The following is a 21834-nucleotide window of genomic DNA, read 5'->3' as shown; positions in this document are numbered from 1 at the left end:
TTGCAGGACGAAATGTGGCAAACACATTCAGAGATTTTTTCAGATTATATATTCAATTGTCTAGAGAGTCTGAAAGTTAATATGAAATTATTAAAATTATGTTGGCCTAACATAATGTTAATCCCATTTGTAACTGAAAATACAGTGAAGTTTTGCCCAAAAAATGTATATTCTAGCAAACGTATAATGATCATATTTATGTATTTTAATGATATTTAATAAAATGTTATTTAAAGAGGCATGCAGCGAAACAGGTGCAGTGTGTTTTTCTTTTCTAATTACAATCTTTCAACCATGTTGCATGGCTGACAGTGACAGACAGACAGATAGATAGATAGATAGACAGACAGACAGACAGACAGACAGACAGACAGATAGACAGATAGATAGATAGATAGATAGATAGATAGATAGATAGATAGATAGATAGAATTCAGCTGCAGCATTAGCATGATGATAAACGGCTCATGTCTCTTTTCTTGCGTCCATCAACACACCATCAGCAGCACAGCAAGCGAGAAGTCGTAAATATCATACACAACGTATTATTGAATTATGACGTTTCCCCTCCATTATACCTAGTCGACCAATCAAATGTGAGCGGCGCCCCACAATCTGAACCATGGACTGTAAAAAAAAGATGTGAACGGAGTACGGACCCAATATTCAGCGCACGCGCCTGAACAGCGTTCAGTCCAGTGTGTGACGAAATTTCAATGGAATGATTTGATTGGTCGCGGCTGGGTCTAGACAATCGGAGGCGGGGAACTGAAGAGTCGTTACAGCCCACTTTAAAACCCCGTCAAAACCGACTCACGGGCTCCAAGTCAATGAGAATAACGGCAGTAATTCATAACGGACGGTCCTCCCATCCCCGTCCTCAAGTTTTGTGGTGTTGTATGTTTTATCTGAGGTAACCTACGGGGAGAGCTCCATCTGAAGGACATTTCTCAATAATCTGCCATCACAGAAAATCTGTCCGGTAAGACTGAACGTTTGTAATATTGTGATATTGTTCATCATACAATACATCTCTCATAGATACGACACATGGTGTCGTTTTCCATATTTTTGTCCGTTGTGACCCACATTTTAGTGGTAGTCTTTTAACAATGACATTACCATTCCTCACTGGATATATGTAAAACTATTGCCCCTGTGACTGATGAACACCTTGATGTTTTTTTTTAATATAATAATTTGTCATACGTCCGTTAATTCTTTGTGTGGGTTATTTGAATATCAGTGTGTGAATACTTTATGTCGCCTAGAAACAGAAGAAACTTTACTGTCTGGTAATGGCTGTCTCAAATTCTGGTGCGGTGCTCTAAGACAGCATTTTTGGCATCCTATGTGCGCGTGCAGATGTCAAAACTGAATCATTATTAGGTGAACTTAGCGAGTGCTTAAAGAGAAAGGCGTCTGGGAAGCCCAAATACTCTGCACGCGCCCGAGTAACCAAAAAAATGTTGTTTAGTTAGGAAGCCCACTACGGTTTGAGACACAGCCTATGGCAAATTATGATTTCAAGGTGTAACTGTTTGCTTGTTGTAAGTAAGAAAGAAAGAAAGAAAGAAAAAGTCTCATTTAAAGGCTGATAGTTTTTGGGGAATTTTTTTTTTTTTGGTAAAATCTTATATTTATATCTATATATCTATATCTATATCTATATATCTATATCTATATCTATATATATATATATACACAGACACACACATATGTTTTGTGTCAAGGACAGTAGATTGTTAAAAATCAGATTTTTTTGTGCCATTTTTATGAAAATACACTTTTTTTCAGCTCAAATAGAAAACTGATCTTCCTGACTTAAAATATTATGTTATATGATATTATATCATATCATGTTATATTATGTTATTATTTAAGGTGCAAGGAAATGTCTTACTTTACACCACTTTTTTAAAAGTTATTATATATATATATATATATATATATATATATATATATATATATATATTTAATAGTATAAATGTTTTTTTGGACACAAAGATTACCTTTCTAAGAACAAGTTGCCTGCTGTGTGTTTATAACTTGCCTTTCATCAGGTTTTTTTTAGGCTTCATGTTTAGACTTAAATGTTATGGCTTCAGTTGGGTTATCGGGATATGATTGTACTTGTGTTCCTGTGTGCACCTGTGCCTTAGTGAAGCATCAGCCCAGAGCGTCTGGGTAACAGATGAGACCCAGCAGAATTGACCTAGGTGAAGCTGAGATATTCAGTATCATGAGTTCACTCTATAGAGCACGTCAGGTGGTTGAGGTGGCAGAGTAAAGCACAGAAGGTGCTGTGGTCTAACCAGTGATTAGGTGAGGAAGAGTGAAAACACGATTTCCCTGTCTCTCTTTCTCTTCCTTTCTTTTTAAGTCTATCCGATACACAGGGGCTGTTAGACAGAGCATAATAATCACATCTTGACTTCAAAAGAATTGATTTCTCTCTAATCCTCTCACTTTTAACCGTACATCCTCTTAGATGTCTCAGGCTTGTTCTCCTTGTGTCCCATGTTATCTGAAGTGGCATTTCACAGGTCAAGATAACAGGTGAATACATGAAATGTGCACATTGATATTTCTCTTATTATTACTTTATGCCCTTTGAAATTCACTGAAATCTCATCCCTTAGGACATTTGACAAAATAATTAAGTTTAGAGTTGTTTAAAAGGTGGTTCAATCGAGAATGCCTCAGCAAAGGTTATTTATTCTTATCCTAAGGCATTTTGGGATCATGGCTATTTTTTATTTGATTCAGAATTCGATTTCAGTGTGATGTTCAGTCACACAGGATGGGTGGCCCGATCTGAACTATGTTAGCTTTAGTAGATTAGTCTGATGTTTGACTGGATATCAGTGCAGCTGGTTTTTTAATTCCTCATAAATGAAAAGCAAACATTAATTATTTTCTTAATATGCATGAAATGTGAATTATACTGTGGTGCAAGAGAGTTTGAATCTGTAAAGAAGCATAGCTTCATGACTCATGGTGACTTTGTTCTTTTTTTCATTTACTGATAGACATAATTTTGGGCCTATCATTTATTTGAAACTTACAGAGCTCTTTATGTGTGTTAAAAATGAATGCATGTGCGCTGTTCCTGTAATTGCTGGATTGAATAACACAAGCCAAAGAAAAATAGAGGATGGTATTTATCACAGATACAGCGCAACTGGTCCGCTATCACTGGTTCTGTTGAAAGCACTTCGCATCCCAAGCAGATTGTGTGTGTTGATGTGACAGCTCTCAGTAGGGTCAATTGTGTGCTTGAAGTGGGATGAAAACACAGAAAGGACCTCCATTACTCCACAGTATAAGGCGTCTATTGTATGAAGCCCCACTTATGGATATTTATGTTTTGTTTTTTAATTAGTGGTTGTAAATTATTGAGTAGGGAAGACCAGGGCGGGGAGTGACACGTGGTGAGTTGTAACACAATCTGTTTAACCAATTAGATATGTGCTACACGGTGACATCACTATCATACTTGACCACTGACCAACACCATCCTGAAGTAGCAGAAGTTGTAAAACTCTTCATTTGTAAAATGATTGATCCACTTTTAAAACATCTTCTATATGTTTAACATTTTGAAAATGTTTGGTGGATGGCATAACAATTATTTTAAACAAGTAAATTCTTGAATACCACTAAATCCATGAACACAATTTAAAATGTGCGTGGGGTAAGTTTTAACAACAGCCCTTGACTCTGATTTACACAGTTTATGGATAATAAGTACTGTATATTCCAGACAAAAACAGACAAATATAAGTTTGATACACAAAAACACACAGCTACACATTTAAACAAAATAATTTATATGAATAAATAATAATTAATAAATAAATAAATAAAATAAAATAACAAAATGTTTGCACTCCCTGGCCTTTACTTTTAAATGTCTTACTGGTGTATTTTGTGTAATGGTTCAGTTTGCATGAATCTGATTAAATGTTTTGGAAAAGCTCTTGTCTGTGTCATATTGTACATGTAATTTGTCCAATTTTATATTTCATCTCCATCTTTGGCAGTTGTGTTTCAGCATTGCTTGTAAACTGGCCATTGAGGTTTGCTTGTAGATCAGTATCGACACTTCAGTGTTGGCAGAGCAGCATTGTCATTCAGCAGCAGTTTTTGGAGTCGAGCCAATCTCATTAGCTGGATTACTGGTTGTAAATGCAATGATACTGAGTAAATGATTCAGATTTCACAGGAAACCTATAGTTCCAATGTCATTTTTGATCTATTGAATTTGAATCGTCTGGCCATGTTCAAAATAGTGGCTATGGATAGTTTTGGCATCAAGTTGCATGTGTAGTAATGCTTTCGAACACTAGGGATGGGTATCGTTTGAATTTTAGCGATTCCGAATCTGATTCTTATCGATTCCAAGTTTCGATAACAATAAGGTTAAAAAAAAAAGAAGAAAAAAAGTCAAACATTTAGATGTCAAACATATTTATTCTGTGTCTTTTTGCTAAACATTTAGCAAAGTCCATAGATATCGCCATCAGTTCATACGGCCTTTAAAACTTTCTCTGACAAGCAGATGCAATGAGACCTGTTTTCCTGTTTGTTCATGTGACGTTCGGCATAAAGCCTATGTACTGTTACACGTGTTTTCTTCACGTTCACAATTTTCTGTGTATTTGTCCATTCAAGTGCAAGAAGACGTGAAAGAGAACTCAATTCAGTATTTGCACACTATATGTGTGCGCAGCGCAGAAAACGGCGTGCTGTTCGTCTATATGAATTACTTAAAATGATGTAATAAATCTAAGTACAAGTTCAGAGTAATGTACTGTAAATATCAGACAGAGATTGATAAGAGAACAGCAGCATGATGTCAAATGTTGTGTAATAGGCCTGCTCTGTTTCTGTCAGACTTCGTAGCATTTAAACGATAGAATGAGGATGTTTGTTGAAGAGAAAATGTGTCATGCAATACACCGAAAGGAAAATATAAATTAAAAAAGTATAAATTACAGAAATTTAATTTTTCATAAACTATCCCTTCAACCCTATAAAGTTTACTCTATCATATTTGATGTGCAAAAATCTAAAGTCTCTAAATGATCAGCATGATCAAAACTTTGCTTAAAAACCTGTTGTACACAATCTACTACATTCCTTCTGACTCTGATTGACAGTTTATACTATTTTAGCAAGTAAAAAAGCCTTTTACTATAATTTTAAAAACATCCATCTTCAGGTCTTGTACACATGTCTTTTTGCTGTGAAATTTTGACTGATTTGTATTAAGTAAATGTAAGAATATCTTTTACATCTTTTACAGACACTTACTGGACTGAAGCCACTTAGCTTTACTTAATTATATCCATACATGAATGAATGAATGAATGAAATCTTTATTTCGAACAATTAATAAATAATAATAAAATTAAACAAGACAGCAATGCGTATGAAATATCCATACAAATAAATAAACATTTTTTTTTTTTTTTTAGCTTAATAATCAACCTGTTCGAAAAGGGATAGGTAGAAGCCCTAGGCTTATCAAGACCTACCCCCAGTAACTACCCAAACCAATTCACAATCGAACAAGATAAATCAAACATAACGTTTTTTAAATAATACAAAAAAACAAAAACAAACAAAAAAACTACTAAATTAAAATAATGCTTTATCTTAATATTAAGACAAAGAAAAAAGCATAAACAAAAACCATTATCAAGCAGCATTTACAACCATAATGAATTATCATTCACCCTCTCCACTTCTGTACTTATCAAAAATAAAACTTTTGTACCTTTTTTTAAATTGCAACATATTAACACTTTGTTTGATCGAACTGCTCAGACCATTCCACAAAAGCACCCCACAAATCGAAATACACATACTTTTGAGTTTTGTCCGAGTCCTATGTTGACTCAAATTTAAATCCCCTCTCAAGTTATAACCCCCAATCCTATCTGTGAATAACTGTTGTATGTTTCCAGGCAACTGTTTATTTATTGCTTTATAAATTAATTGAGCGGTCTTAAATTTAACAAGATCATTAAACTTTAGAGTGTGCAATTTTAAATATAGTAAATTAGTATGCTCATGATATCCTACCTTATTTACTATCCTAATTGCTCTTTTTTGTATTGTGCTTAATGTTTGTAAGGTGGTTTTGTAGGAGTTGCCCCATACTTCAACACAATAATTTAAATAAGGCAACACAAGTGAACAATACAAAATAAAAAGTGCTTTTTTACTCAATACATGCCTTGCTTTCCCCATTACTCCAGTACTCTGCGCTACTTTTGTTCTAACATATTTGATATGGGGTTTCCAACAAATTTTATGATCAAGAATCACACCCAAAAATTTATTTTCATACACTCTTTCTATTTTAACATTATTAATCATAACTTTTACTTGTGTGTCGGTTTTGCGATTACCAAACAGCATAAATTTTGTTTTATCTAGATTTAATGACAATTTATTTAAGTCGAACCATATTTTTAACTTATTAACTTCTGATGTGACCACCTCCAAAAGCTGCTTCAGATTTCCCCCTGAACAGAATATATTAGTATCATCAGCAAAAATCACAAATTTTAAGAGGTTAGTCACCCTACATATGTCATTTATGTACATAATAAATAATTTTGGACCCAATATTGACCCCTGTGGTACTCCACAGGTGATACCCAAGCACTCCGATTTGTATTCCCCCATTTGAACAAATTGTAGTCTGTTAGTTATGTAACTTTTCATCCAATCTAATGCAACTCCTCTGATACCATACTTTTCCAATTTATTGATCAACAAACGATGATCAATTGTATCGAAAGCTTTTTTTAAATCAATAAATACTCCCACTGCATATTGTTTATTATCTATAGCGCTGGTAATGTTTTCAATTAACTCCATTAATGCCATTGATGTAGATCTGTTTGACCTAAATCCATACTGACTATCAACCAATAATTCATGCTTCTCAATAAAATTATCCAATCTAATTACATACAATTTTTCTAATATTTTAGAGAACTGAGAGAGTAAAGACAATGGCCTATAATTCGTGAATTGATTTCTCTCTCCAGATTTATATAGTGGAATGATTTTAGCGATTTTCATATTGCTTGGGAATACACCTGTTTTGAAAGACAAATTATAAATATGAGTTAATGGTTTAACAATTGCACCAATAACATCCTTAATTAAAACCATATCAATATCATTCACGTCTGTTGACTTTTTATTCTTACAATTGTTTACAATTTCAATAATCTCAATTTCCTCAGCTGGTTTCAAAAACATAGAATTAGGGTTACTGGCTAAATAATCCACTGCCTTCACCTCACCTTCAGTCTGTGGATTTTTAATTACATCAGCCAGCTTTGCTCCCACACTTACAAAGAAATTATTAAACCCATTGACCACATCTTTCATGTTGCTTAAAGTCCTCTCATTATCTATAAAATACTGAGGGTATTTTTTATTCATTGGTCCATTCCTTATAATATTATTTAGCACTTTCCATATACCCTTGATATCATTTTTATTATCATTTAATATTTTATTATAATAATCTTTCTTATTTATCCTCATGATACTGGTTAATTTATTTTTATATCTTTTGTATTTATTATCAGCTTCTTTAGTTCTGTGTTTTATAAATTCTTTATACAAGGTGTTCTTTTTTTTGCAAGCATTTTTTAATCCTTTTGTCATCCATGGTCTCTCTTTAAATTTATGCTTTATGGTAAATTGTTTTAAAGGACAGTGTTCATCATATAATGATTTAAAAGTGGACAGAAATGTTGCGTATGCATTATTGGTATCAGTCTCATCATACAATTTTTTCCAATTATATGCAAGTAATTCACTTCTGAGTGTATTTATTGATTCAACAGTTCTAATTCTCCTGTAACTAATCTCATTAACTTCCTTATACTTCACATGATCCCAAACACACATCACAAAAACCGGCAAATGATCACTTATGTCATTTAGTAACAACCCACTCTTTAGACAATTGTCCATTCGGTTTGTGAATATGTTGTCTATTAGAGTTGCACAGTGTGATGATATTCTGCTTGGTTTAGTTATAAGTGGGAAAAGACTCATGCTAAACATTAAATCGATAAATTCATCTGTCAGCTTATGCTTATTGGGATTTAAAAGATCTATATTAAAATCCCCACAAATGAACACCGCTTTTTGATCATTCTTGGTAAATAGACTTTCCATACTGTTCATGAACATTTCGATATTTGAACCCGGGGCTCTGTATACACAGCTTACAACTACATTTTTCTTTTTTTCCAAATTAATTTCGACCGTTATTATCTCCATCACATCATCAATGTTAATTGTCATATTTTTCACAATTTTATATTTGAGTCTTCTATCTACATACAATGCAACTCCACCTCCTTTTTTATTATCTCTATTAACATAATTCAATTCGTATCCATTCAACTCATAATCAACACCCTTCTGAGAAGTAAGCCAGGTCTCAGATATGGCTATCACCTGGAATGGGTTGTTTAAATGACTCAAGTAGTCTTTGATGTTGTGAAAATTTGCATATAAGCTTCTGCTATTAAAATGAATAATTGACAATCCATAATCAGATTTTATGTTCATGTTGAATTGATCATCAGAGTAATAACAACAGTTGTTGTTTATGTTGTTAAGAAAATTGTTTTCAGGGTCAAGATCTTGTTCAAAACCATGTAGATTATGATCAGTGAATTTGAACGTTTTTAAGTTCCAACCTTCACTCTCATCATTGTCACTCTCATTTCCAGCTGTTGTTAAGTTTAAACAGTCAAGCTCTTCAAAAGAGTCCATAGCCATTATAATTCAAATCAATCACACACATTGATACAAATTACTCCCCTTTCTAAGTTACATGTTCATGATTCACTGGTACTTGTCCAGCTCCTCAATGAATCTAACAGACAGTACTCTTGCTTCCTCAGGTGACCCGTTAAGTTTAATGAACACCTTGCAGTTAGTTGTCCAGGTTGACTGGATTTTCCTCTGCTTCCTTAGGAAGCGTGCCCTTCTGGCTATATCTGCATTTTTTTTCGTCAGGTGCTCGTTAACATAAACATCAGTCCCTTTAAGCTTTTTCCCTTGCCTGAGCAAAGCATTTTTGTTTTTTCTGTTCGTAAAGCGAATTATTATTGCAGGTTTGTCGTTTTTGTTTTTCCGGGGTAAAGGATGACAAGCCTCAATATCGGTTTTGGATATTGATAAGCCTTTGCTGTGAAAAAAAGCAGTCACCTGTTGCTCCACGGAGTCCATGTCTGGATCGATGAGCTCCCCACTGCCTGTCGTTGCCACCGCCCTGGCGTAGGAACGGGGCCTGGTCTCCAATCCGCTGACAACAATGTCGTTCATGCGGGAATACTGCTCCATGTCGGCCACGCGGCACTCCAGGCTGGCGATCCGCTTGTCCTTCTCCTCATTTTGTTTTTTCAGTTCTTTAATTTCGCTCATCAAATCAATGATCGTTTTCTGCTGCTTAGAGACAATCGAGATCTCCTCAGACAGAAAATCAAGCGATTTTTTTATCTCTTCGATCTCCTCGTTCTTCTTTGGAGGCATTTTGGTCGAAGCTCAGCGTTCAAACGGCCGCAAATGATGAGATCTGCCAATGCCACCACCAACACAACCAACAACACTGCGGCATCTCCATACATCATTTTTTTAAAAAGATAGATCATGTTAAAATGTGAGTTAGTGAGTATTAAATATGATACATCAGGCTTTTTAGGAACATTTATGTGTACATCTCATAGTCATCATTGCATTGAATATCAAATGTTTTGCTCCCACAATAAAAAGCTTTACCCAAAAAAGCATTAAAATATCATCTTACTAAGACATTATTGGGAGATATTGTAACGTGCTCGGTTGTAGCAATGACTCGCAAGATGAAGGAATATAAAGGAACACACTTTAATGGAAATTTTCACAGGAAACATGTAGAGAGAGCAACCAAACATCAATGAACATATGTAGACCTACAGCCAGTATAGAAGGAAACTAAGGGTACGTTTACACGTCAACGATATGCTTAAAACGGAGAAGTGTTTCCTTTGAGTTCCCCATTCACACGGATCCGCGAAAACGACTACAAACGCTGTATTCTGCTGCCAGGCCATTAGATGGCGATGAAACATATAGACTGTACACGTAATACGCATGTGCATGACGTCATCATCTTCAGAGATTCGTGTTTTTGTTGTTTACACAGAGACAGTTTTCAAAAACTTGCACTTTGAAACCCGTTTTCAAAACTTTGCATTTTCAGGCACCCAAAACGCCGTTATCGTGTAAACAAACGGCTAAAACGCATAAAAAGTTTTTACATTTTTAATTGAAAACGGTGTCGTGTAAACAGCCCCTAAGGGTATTTAAACACTGGGACTAATGGGATAATTAACAAGACAACAGGTGGGAATAATGAATTAATCAGAACACAGCAAAACTAGGTCACAGGGTACCAGGCATGCGCACACTGCACGGATATACAGAGTTTTGTGCTGTTTGCGCATAATAACTATTCTCCTACCAATGTAGGAGAATAGTTTCTTTATTTCTTTTAAACAGCAGACTTAAAGGGGTCATATAATTGTACATGCACTTTTACAAGTTGATTGTATTGAAATGTGTGTTGGCAGTGCCTGTACACAACCATCATAAAATGATCACAATCCATCCAGTGTTTTAAAAAAAATCTTCTTATATGTTTCCCCCCATCTCAAATCAAGCCGTTCGATTTTGTGACATCACAAAATCGACGCCCCTCCCACGATTGTTGATTGACAGCAGCGTTTCAACACAGACCCGCCCTCGCTCGTGAGCGAGCTGTCAATCATAGTCCGCGCGGACCGGCGCGGTCATTGTTGATACGCTGGAGCACTGTCTATGAGCAGAATGGCGTCTAAGCGATTGTGGTGTTCTGTTCTTGGGTGTAATAACGAATACAGCATCATTTTGATGTTCCTAAATCCGAACCGCTGAAGACGCAGTGGCTGAGTTTGTTTTCAAAGGGAATATTCCCCACGATCAACAGCAATGCTTTCATGTTTGCGCGAATCATTTCACACCGCAGACTGCTTTACAAACGAGGGTCAGTAACGTTATAAAGCTGGTTTTGCTCAGAAGCTGCTCCTGAAAAAAGGATCGGTACCAACTATTCGTGTTCCTACTGCACCTCCAGAATAACTGAAGTGAGTGTAACATTTTATTAACCTTTATATTAATATTTACATTAATCTTTGCAAATCGCTTGCACGCTTCACGATGAATGCGGCTGTTTACACTCAGGGTACATTACAGCATGTTTTCTATGTACCACGTTCTCAATATAATTCATAATCCCACGTTTTATAATGAACAACGCCTTATGGTTATTGTGTTATTATTAGAAACGGTGTACGCACAGAACAGAGGGGCGGGGTGAGCAAAGCTCATTATCATTTAAAGACACATGCACTTAAACAATGTTTACATGTTCTCTCGATCGGATTAGAAAAGGAATAAACAACCCCTTTCAATCCGATCGAAATTTCGTTTACATGAAGGCTCAATCGGATTACTAACGGATTATTTGGTTGCATGTAAACGTAGCCATTGAGAATGCATGCTTTTAATTCACTCATTTGATAAAGGATTTGACTGAATGTGACTCCAATTACAACACCGTTAAATCTCGCCAAGAATGCAGCAAGTCAATGAAACATTATCTCTCTCTACTCAACCAATAGTGTTATTGTTAAAGAGGAAATGAATGCCTAGTATCCTTTGTCTTAAGAGCTTGAAAGTGATTGGGGGTCTCTTGATGTCTTCAGCGGAACTTTGGCTTCTGATTGGTCGCCCGGGTTCATCAGATGTGTCAGCAGCAGTATATAGATTTGCCATCTGGTCACGGTGACATCCCCTCACGATGTTCTGCTCTCACCACATGACTCAGGAGAAGAACATCGGGGAAGACAGGAGAGGGTGTCCCTTTGTTTAGGACTGGTGTGTGGACACTGGCACAGAATGGCTTTTGATGGGCCGACCTGAAACGATATGCCCTATTTGGACCACTGTTATGCTCTTCTATTGTTGCAGATGACATGCCAACATGTGGAGGCTTCCCTCATCTGCTGAGCGCCTGACCGATCCAACACTGCCTCAGTGTTCTCCTCTACGCTCCGAATCACACAATAACTTCCTAACAGAGAAACATGCCCCTACACACCGGAAATGTGTAGTTGTGTGGAGAGAGTGAAAACAAATACGGTCACTGAACCAAGAGAACTCAAGTAGAGTAAAGGTACACTCTTATTGAAGATGTACTGTAGCATTTTTTTCAGTGAGCAGGATATAATTACTCTAGAACTTGATTGTTCTAGATATGGGGCTCAGAGTGAGTACTTTTACATGCTATTACTCTCTCAATGCTTATAGCTAATATGGTTACAGGTGCCACTTGGTTTGTTTGTTTATTTAATATATTCTTTTTTAATGCAATGAAAATCATATTTAAAAAAAAAAAAAAAAGAAAAAAAAGATGAATAACCTGACGTTCTTTTTTCTTTTCTGTTTTGTAACTTTGTAGGGCTACATTTTTAAGTAGTGAAATTAGTAACTTGCAAAACAGTCTTAAAAGCCAACATGAAAAGAATAACAAAAAATTTGATATGATCATTTTCATGTTGACCAACCTTAGGTACACGCATGTAATAAATGTGAAAGGAAGGTCTTTTTTTGGTTCTTCTTACTTGGTTACACCAAATGTTTCTACACATGTTTTTTTATGTATTAAAGGACAATTCCGGTATTTAACACTTTGAGTCTATTTTGTAGTTTGTTTTGGATGAACAAGAGTGGTGGACAAAGAAATTTTGACAATGGTTCCTGTCTCGACTTTTTGACTATTTTAGAATTGCCCATGACCGCTTTAGAATGGGAGTCTATGGCCATGCACAAACATGTCCTTAAAACAACCCTTAACGTTCGTTTTCAAAACTGTTCAACTCACCGAGTGGTTAGTGGTGTTCGTTGATGTTCCAAAGCAAGTAGCGTAGCGAAATACAGTTTCTGTCGTATTTTATTTGGCATTTTGTAAAATCCCATTGATTTCCGTTGGAGGACTCATTACTCGTTGATATTACTGCGCTACCGGAAACGGAAAGCAGGCTGTTTACATTTGGTTGTAGTCTTTTATGGTCTTTTCGCTCGATTCTCTGACTCTCAGAAGGCTAGCGTGAGCAGAGCAACGGAAGTTGCGGAAGAGCGGAAGTTTATACGCGGTTGTGAGGTATCTGAAAAAATAGTTCCACTATAGAAAAATAAACGGATTGAAATCATACATTGCGCCGATATATTTGTTTTTAATCATCAACGAATACCACTAACCACTCGGTGAGTTGAACAGTTTTGAAAACGAACGTTAAGGGTTGTTTTAGGGACATGTTTGTGCATGGCCATAGACTCCCATTCTAAAGCGGTCATGGGCAATTCTAAAATAGTCAAAAAGTCGAGACAGGAACCATTGTCAAAATTTCTTTGTCCACCACTCTTGTTCATCCAAAACAAACTACAAAATAGACTCAAAGTGTTAAATACCGGAATTGTCCTTAAACATTTTTTAGAAAATGGTACAAACACTTTTTGGACTGATATCACCTTTTTAAGAACTTGTTGCCTACTGTTATTTTTTTTAATTATTTTTAACTATTTTTTATTTATTTTTATAACTAGCTTAGTACACTCTAAACAAAAATGGTGCTAAATAGCACTAAAAGTGGTTCATTGGCTTGTAATCATAGGGGAACCACTTTAAGTGCCATATAGCACCTACCTTTGTCAAATGGTGCTATGTAGAACCATAAGAGGTGCCATATAGCACCTTAACCACCCCGAAGAACCGCTAAAGAACCGCTGAAGAACCAAACTGGGCTTAACAGGTTCTTTAAATGGTAGTGGTGCTATATAGCACCTTAACCACCGCAAAGAACCCCTGAAGAACCGCTGAAGAACCATTTTTTTTTTTGTGTGTGTAATATCACCTCCCTCAGCAAACTTATTATTTATTTTCATATATATGAAATTCTTATTTTTGAAATTCTTATAGTCCACTTTATGCACAATCCAGATCTCATCATGTTAGGGTCAGCTACCCATTATGCAACATGTGAATGATTTATTTTCCAACGTTTTTTTTATTTTTATTTTTTATAGTGATTTATCAACTTCAGTGCTATCAGGCAATAGCATCTAATCACAGTTTGTGTCTTCATGCCATCATCTTATACAATCGGGATTAATGTGACAGCTTGCCAGCTCATCACTTTCTCTTTCTTTTGTGACATTTATTTATTTATTTACAGCTTAGTAAAGTAATGAGATCTCTCATGCTAGTCACACTTTTTAATCTGTCCTTTCTCGCTGGATAATGTTTGTTTCTTCACACAACGTTTTCATCCAAAACCTTGCATTCACACTGTATCTCAGAATTCCTTATTAACAGTATTTGCACATTCAGTAACTATTAATGGATAAGAAGAGTGTGAAACAAGAGATGATTGGCTACTGAAGACAAAGAGCTATAGTGGGACAATTTCACAGTATTTTTCTTAATTCTGTTTTAGAATATCATCTGTTGTTAATGTCTCTGTTCTAAAACCTAGTGGGCTGCTTTGCTGTATACTGTCTAGACACCTTAAAGTCCCTGTAAAGGCAATTCTACAAAAAAGTGCTTTATAAGTGCACATTAAACACATTATAAGTGCTAGAAATGTATTGCTAAAACATATTACAAAGACTGAGAACTGTGAAGTACTAAATTGTGGAGTTAGACCGTTAAACAGTTTTTCACCATTGCTGTGAGCCGGATTTTTTGGGCGGGGCTAAAACGGGGGCTCGATGACGCACTGCGACCCCCTGAGCTCGATTGGGCCCCTACTTGATGACGCACGGCGTCACTAAGCCTATCGCCGCTCAATCGCGAGTTACTATCAGACAGCCTACAGTTTGCTACTATGCCCACGGCTCAGGCTATGCCTTCGTCATGTAAATGCGTATTTCCTGGATGCAATCACTTAGAAAACAGATCGGTGTCCTTATTTAAATTTCCGAAAAATTATCATATCAAGAAGAGGTGGATTAATCTTGTGAAGAGCTAACGTTACCTTGATGGAGAGCCGATGATCACCACCACACCCGCCTCTGTAGAGATCAGGATAGTTTACTTTCGTTGGAGACAACTGGAATTCACTGATAATCCACTGTTACTGGTGAATGGGGCCGAACCGACTATCTCCTGCTGTCCGCCTCAGCCTTCATCCTCCCGTCGCGCCGACATGCGCGAGTCATATTTCCTATATAGTTTCAACGCAGCCAGCGGACACGCCCCCAGCGTTTGAGAGCTGAGACTGCTGCTAATTTTTTCGAGATTTTGATAGCTTATTTTATTTACTTGGCGGCTTTTTTAATCATTAAAATTGGGCTGGGTGGCTAATAACACATTTTTCGGTGGTATGACAAACTCAGAACACATACCTAATTTTGACTTTACAGGGACTTTAAGGGTAACTCTCGCCAAAATGCAACCTAGGGTCTTTTTTGTTAATCTACTCGAGGCAAACTTTCATTTAAAAGCATAATTAGAATAGAAACGCCACTTTTGAGTTTGACCGTATTTCCGTTTTAGGTTAAATGCCTTGTGAATGGGAGTGAATGGGGCACTTTTATGATAGCATCAAAAATCGCTATTTTTAAAACACTAAGAAGCTTCGACACAACATGAAACTTTGCTCGAAGTATCACCAGAGGCTCTTCACATGAACTCGAGCATTAAGGACATTGTTTGTGTACAAAGAGTTTACTAAAAAGAAAGATTTTGAACAACTCACTGTGTTTCCGTCCGCCGGCATTTTGACAGTCAAAAATAGTTGATCTCTGTAACAGAGAGGAGAGTAAAGTTGGAAAGCTCTTATAGCTTAGTTCAATATAAATTCACGGTTAATTTGTTGTTTTCTCGTTAGTGAAAATCAAATTGACCTTGTATTTGAAAAAGGATCCTCATATAAGAAACAATACTAAAATTCAGAGTCAGTTCATTCACATTTGGAAATCGACTATTTTTGACTGTCAAAATGCCGGCGGACAGAAACACAGTGAGTCGTTCAAAATCGTTATTTTTAGTAAACTCTGTGTACACAGACAATGTTCTCAATGCTCGAGTTCATGTGAAGAGCCCCTGGTGATACTTTGAGCAAAGTTTCATGTTGTATCGAGCCTCCTTAGTGTTTTAAAAATAGTGATTTTTGATGCTATCATAAAAGTGCCCCATTCACTCCCATTCACAAGGCATTTTAACCTAAAACGAAAATACGGTCAAACTTGAAAGTGGCGTTTCCATTCTAAGTTACCCTTTAAAAGGCAGTATCCCAACTGAACTTAAACCTCATAATTAACAAATTGTAAACTTTATTCAAATGCTATCAAAATAAACTATAAGAGGAATATAAAAATAAACAAATGAAGACTTTAAAAAAAGTTTTTTGATATCATTAAAAAAATTGAGATTTGACCTTTTAATTTCTATCTTTTCGCTGACACAGATGTGCTGTGGTTTAATGATAATATGAATAAAGGAGCATAATCACTGTAATAGAACATATATCACATAATTTAAACAGATGATTTGATTTACTACTACATCTTGTTTCCCTGGCTGTCAATGTGAGCCCTGTATTCAATGTGGATCAAGCCATTTTAGGTCTATACTGGTCTTTGCTTTACCTGTGCTTGGTTTGTGCACGTGTGATGTTAACTCCACTACCTGTGGCGATCTCAGTGTGGGAACCTGAGCAGCCCCGACAGGATGTGGAGCACAGGCCTATAAATAAATCACATTTGCAATGAGTCACTCTCCACGCTGCCTCCGGGGAAAGAGACACAGAAAGCGTTGGGGGTGGAAAGAGGGAGTGAAGGAGAGTATGGGAGGAACAAAGAGGCCAGGCAAAGCTCATCATATATGATGGGCAATGCCTTATGCCTGTGACGTCTCCAAACCCCTCCACTGTGGCAGATGACAAAAAAAACAACAACTCTTCATCTGGATCTGACAGCTTCATTCTGAGCCTGAAGCCTCTTTTTGAGATGAGAGTGAGAGAATTTGCCTGGATGAAAGAGATTTGCTAAATCTCCCTTTTAGGAAGCTGCTCTCGAAGCATGTGACGTTCCTCCATATGACGATCGTCCTCTCCCATACGAGATGCACCTGCCTGCATTTTTTTCTTCATTTGCATCAGTTAATAATAGTATGGCCCATACCATTTTTTTTTATTTAACACTACCCACAAATTTTGGATTTAGTACTGTTTTTTATTTCTATTTAAAAATGCTGTTCTTTTGACCTTTCGATTCATCAAAGAACATTGAAAAATATTTTCTTTATATTATATTGATATAAGAATAATTGTTTCTTGAGCACCAAAATCATCATATTCGAATGATTTCTGAAGGATCATGTGACACTGAAGTAACGATGCTGAAAAGTCAGCTTTGCCATCACAGGAATCAATTACATTTGAAAATATAACATAGAAAACATTTATTTTAAATTGTGATGATATTACACAATATTACCGTTTTTACTGTATTTTTGATCAAATAAATGCAGCCCTGGTGAGAATAAGAGACTCCTTTCAAAACACCCCAAACTTTTGTATATGTAGTGTGTATATATTCATGTAATTAAGGAGAAAAGTTAAGGGTTGACATTTGACATTTAAATTGGTGTGTTTGGTATTAATCTCTGTCACACAGATCTCACTAATCACAAATCCTCTCTAGATGGTGGGGGAAAAGAGGAGGGAAGTGCAGTACAGATGAAGACAAGCACTAGATTGTGATAATCCTTAGAGTGATGACAAAGGACACTTGAGCAACAGGACCAGTTCACTCTGATGTTTCACTTTGATGTTTTTGATTTGTGATGCAGTTTGACATCCAGTATCATCCTGTTCAGATTGACGTTCACTTGTAGACTCTTTGTGAGGGCTGGCCCAGAGAAAAACTGACATTGCGAAATTTTGTTTTCAAATGTCTTGAATAGCTATATTTTGACAGAATAAATCATTCTTGAATGATTGGGCTGATTTTGTTGGGAAGAGCTTTGTGCGAACCAAAGTGCGAACCATCCTTTTAGTGTTGAACGATTTGGGAAAGACTAGAAAACTTAGATGTTCCCACTTGGGTATATTCTTTACAAGACCCGACGTAAACCGGGTTCACACTGTACGATTTTGGCCACAATTTGGCCATTTGAGTAGCCTGGGAAAACCCAGACAACTTCCGCAAATTTAGATTTGCTCTGCAAGTAGTCTGGCAAAGAGCTCATTCAAGCCCATTTCTAATCCGTCGAAATCGCGGCACCAATCAGAAACGTTGAGGCGGGCTTTACACGATGACGATCGCTCTGATTGGTTTTAGGTCTATCCAATTGCGCCCAGAGGCATTTGAGCGACGTCCGTTGGTGAAGCGCACCAACTTTTAAATGCATTATTATATTCAAATTGCAAACACATGAGGACAGTCTCCATGAAAGACCCACTGGCAGATGAACGTGCTACTACATTTCTCTCCGAAACGGTAGGAAATTAAATTAATTTTAATTTCACAGGATTTTAACTGTGACAAGATGATTGACAGGGCAGTTTATGTGACAGGATGCACGCGACAGATCCGTCCGATAAAGATGACCCAAAGTAGTATGTCCCAAAGCTTGCCTACTTTTTTGCTACACATTCAAATGTAAATACATTTTCTTCACAAAAAGAGTACATACTTTTATGGCGTAGTGTAACTTAGGCGAATTGGGACGCAGCATATGGCTTTACACAATGACGATCGCTCTGATTGGTTTTAGGTCTATCCAATTGCGGCCAGAGGCATTTGAGCGACGTCCGTTGGTGACGCCCCTTTGGAAATTAGTTATTAATGAAGCTTTGCCAGACCATAACTCAGTTACTACTGAGAATGGTCTGGTTTTAACCAGGCTACCATTTGAGACAAATGTTGAGAATCCTAAAAGATTCCTCGAATTCTAGGCAAAAATCTGAGGTCTTTGATCGTTAGTTTTACGTTCACCGACAGCTGATTAATGACCGCAACGATACAATTTTTTCCTCCGATGAAATTCAGAAGAACCAATAGTTGCGCACAACCTTATGACGCAACCAGTGAGACAACAACTTCTTCTTTTTTTTTTTTTTTTTAGACAAGCCATAATCAAAATTAACCCTAGAGATTGTTTTTGTCTACTAGCCACCATTTCAATCCCTCATGTAAATGCAGTGAGGATCATGTTCAGAATTTTGCATTGGGAAAACAAGGTGTTTTTATCATGGCAGTCAGAAAATATATTTCAGCCTTGACACACTTGTTTATGTCTTGTTTATGTATCCGGTCCTTGCACAGTTGACTGTTATCCACCCACTTCAAAAGCAACCTTGACAGAACGTCTGCTCTTTACATCACAGGATGCATAGTGTGATGCTAGCGCTATACATCTCTGCTTGTCACATGACTGATTGTGAATGTTCTGTGCTATTTTTGACCGCAAATGTAGAGTCTGGTGTTTATCCTGCAGTCAGGCGGGCATGTGATCCAGTTTTAATCCAGTTTAGCCCATGTGTGACGGCTTTGAAAAATCCAACAGATTCTGCACTTGTGTGAATAAGTGTTGGATTGTGGCATATGACTCAATGAAAACATTGCTGTATTAGCTGCTCATCTAAAGTGGGAGAGAACTGTCATTGTCAATCTCTTAGTCTGTTTAATCTCCACCATTTCTCTTGTGGAGGGAAGTTGTGATTATACCAGCCTACAGAGATAATTCACTCGAAATAAAAATTCTGTCATCATTTACTCACTCTCATGTCGTTGATCCCAAACCTGTATAATATTTTCTTCAGTGGAATTAGGCGGGATATTTGCTGCTCTTTTTAATAGAATGAAAATGAATTGAGACGGTCAAGCTCCTAAAAGTAAAAAACGTATTATGTTCCCTTTCAGCACAACTCTAATTTACTTTTTTACGAGCATGTGGAGCATCAAGGTGTGAAAAACGTGTGCTCGGGCGTTCTTAAAATATTACTTCTTTTGTGTTTTCTCGCTGAAGAAAATCATTTGGGTTTAAAATGACATGATGATGAGTAAATTATGACATAATTGTACATAATTTACATAGTCACACACATACACACGTGTTATACACATATATTTATATGTGTTTTATATATTTTTAATAGTGTTTTTTCCATATAATTTATCAAATGCTTTTTTTTGTGGAGAATATACTTTATGTTCTTAATGGTGTTCTGCAAGGGAAGAGCCCCTTCAATTTCTCAAATATATAAAGCTTAAGACAAATCTCCCATAATGTTGCTTTATTAATAACCTGAATCATTTTTCTTGGAATATGATGAATTTGACGGAATATCCTACATAATCTGAGATTATAATCCAGATGGTAGGCCGGACAGAGGGTTGTTCACAGCAGTTCCAAATCCTTCATTGGTTAATTAAAGACCTGGGGCTTTTGACTGAGCAATTAGCCTGGTTATTACAGTGCAGGTTTTAATGAAGTGAATAGCAGAGGTGTGTGAGTGTGTGCCAGTATGTCTGTAAGTAATCTGACAGCAGGGATCATTTAAAAGAGCAGAACACCAAACCACGTATACAGCTCACTCACATCTGAAAGCTGAGGGCAAAAATTCCAGTGCTGTGTGTAAACCCCTGGAACGAGTGACGTCCCGATATAGCTTTGCCCACGTCACTGATGCTGTGGAGTTGCATCAGCTGTGTTGTGGGGGTGCGAGATTTCTCTGTCTGCATCTGGCTTTCTTTTAGATTTTTCTCACCTCATCTAATTTTGTCTTTCATTTAATTTTTGTAAATAAGATTCTGTGGTTATTTGCAGACAGAGAGATGATTATGCTCACGTTGCTTGGATAAATTTAAGCCTGTGTCACCCTAGAAAATCATGTGGTGCTCACATTAAACACTGTCCTAATGTACCCAGGACAGATGTACTGCATTTATGTGTTATTAGTATTAAAATTAGGTGCAAAACTTACTTTACTAATCAAACGATTTGTAATAGTGGTGTTAAAATCCTAGAGACCTTTGACGTTCAAATATTATTGCTTTTACTATAATTTTGATCAAATAAATGCAGACTTCAGAAAGAGACATCTTTCAAAGCCATTAAAGACATGGGTGTGCTCTTTTGACATCGACTAGTAAGCAGCCACATAGCGACCTTCCAGAACACCCTAGCAACCACCTAGAAATGGCCTAGCAACCACTATTTTTAACCTCTTTTTCTCCACCATTTGCTGTAATCCATTCTTAGTCGATTTCTTCCTCTTGCACTCACGTTTTTGTTGGTGTTGAATCCCGTGACGGAGAGGGATGAATCAGTCTTAATAGCAGTAATTTATGGACACTTTAAACACATTCGTAGGCTGTTTTTAATGAACATTGATGTGTCGTTGCAGCACTTCTAATAAGTGCTTTTCACAGACACTGTGCTAAATCAGCTCCTGACAACACCAATCATGTCGCAACAAATTCATGCTCTTTTGCATGTGACTGCTTGATGTCATGCAGACATAATGAGTGCAAATTAGCATGTCCACTCCTCTTTTTGAGTACGTGGGACATTGTTACATAAGCAGGGAGGCAATGGTACGATTCTTTGGAAGCGTGCGTCTGTACTAGCGGGTTTAGTCTAGATGAGCAATTGAAAGCAGGCTGCATAGAGTATTTAATCCATGAATA

General features: G+C 36.7%; 1 protein-coding gene across 2 annotated transcripts in view; it reads left to right on the top strand.

Annotated features, from left to right (window-relative positions):
* Window positions 1-808: 808 nt before the first annotated feature.
* The window catches only part of slc38a3a (solute carrier family 38 member 3a), a 59970-nt gene continuing 38944 nt past the window's right edge, over window positions 809-21834 (top strand). The window contains exon 1 of one of the 2 annotated variants that reach the window (XM_082155480.1): window positions 809-982. The gene's annotated coding sequence lies outside the window, so the exon portion shown is untranslated. The remainder of the gene's footprint in view (window positions 983-21834) is intronic. The other variant, XM_082155481.1, reaches the window with a different exon arrangement.

Source organism: Leuciscus leuciscus, assembly GCF_965113295.1.
Source record: "Leuciscus leuciscus genome assembly, chromosome: 23".
NCBI lineage: Eukaryota > Metazoa > Chordata > Actinopteri > Cypriniformes > Leuciscidae > Leuciscus > Leuciscus leuciscus.
Note: the sequence above shows the minus strand (reverse complement) of the source record. Positions and strands in the feature narration are given on the sequence as shown.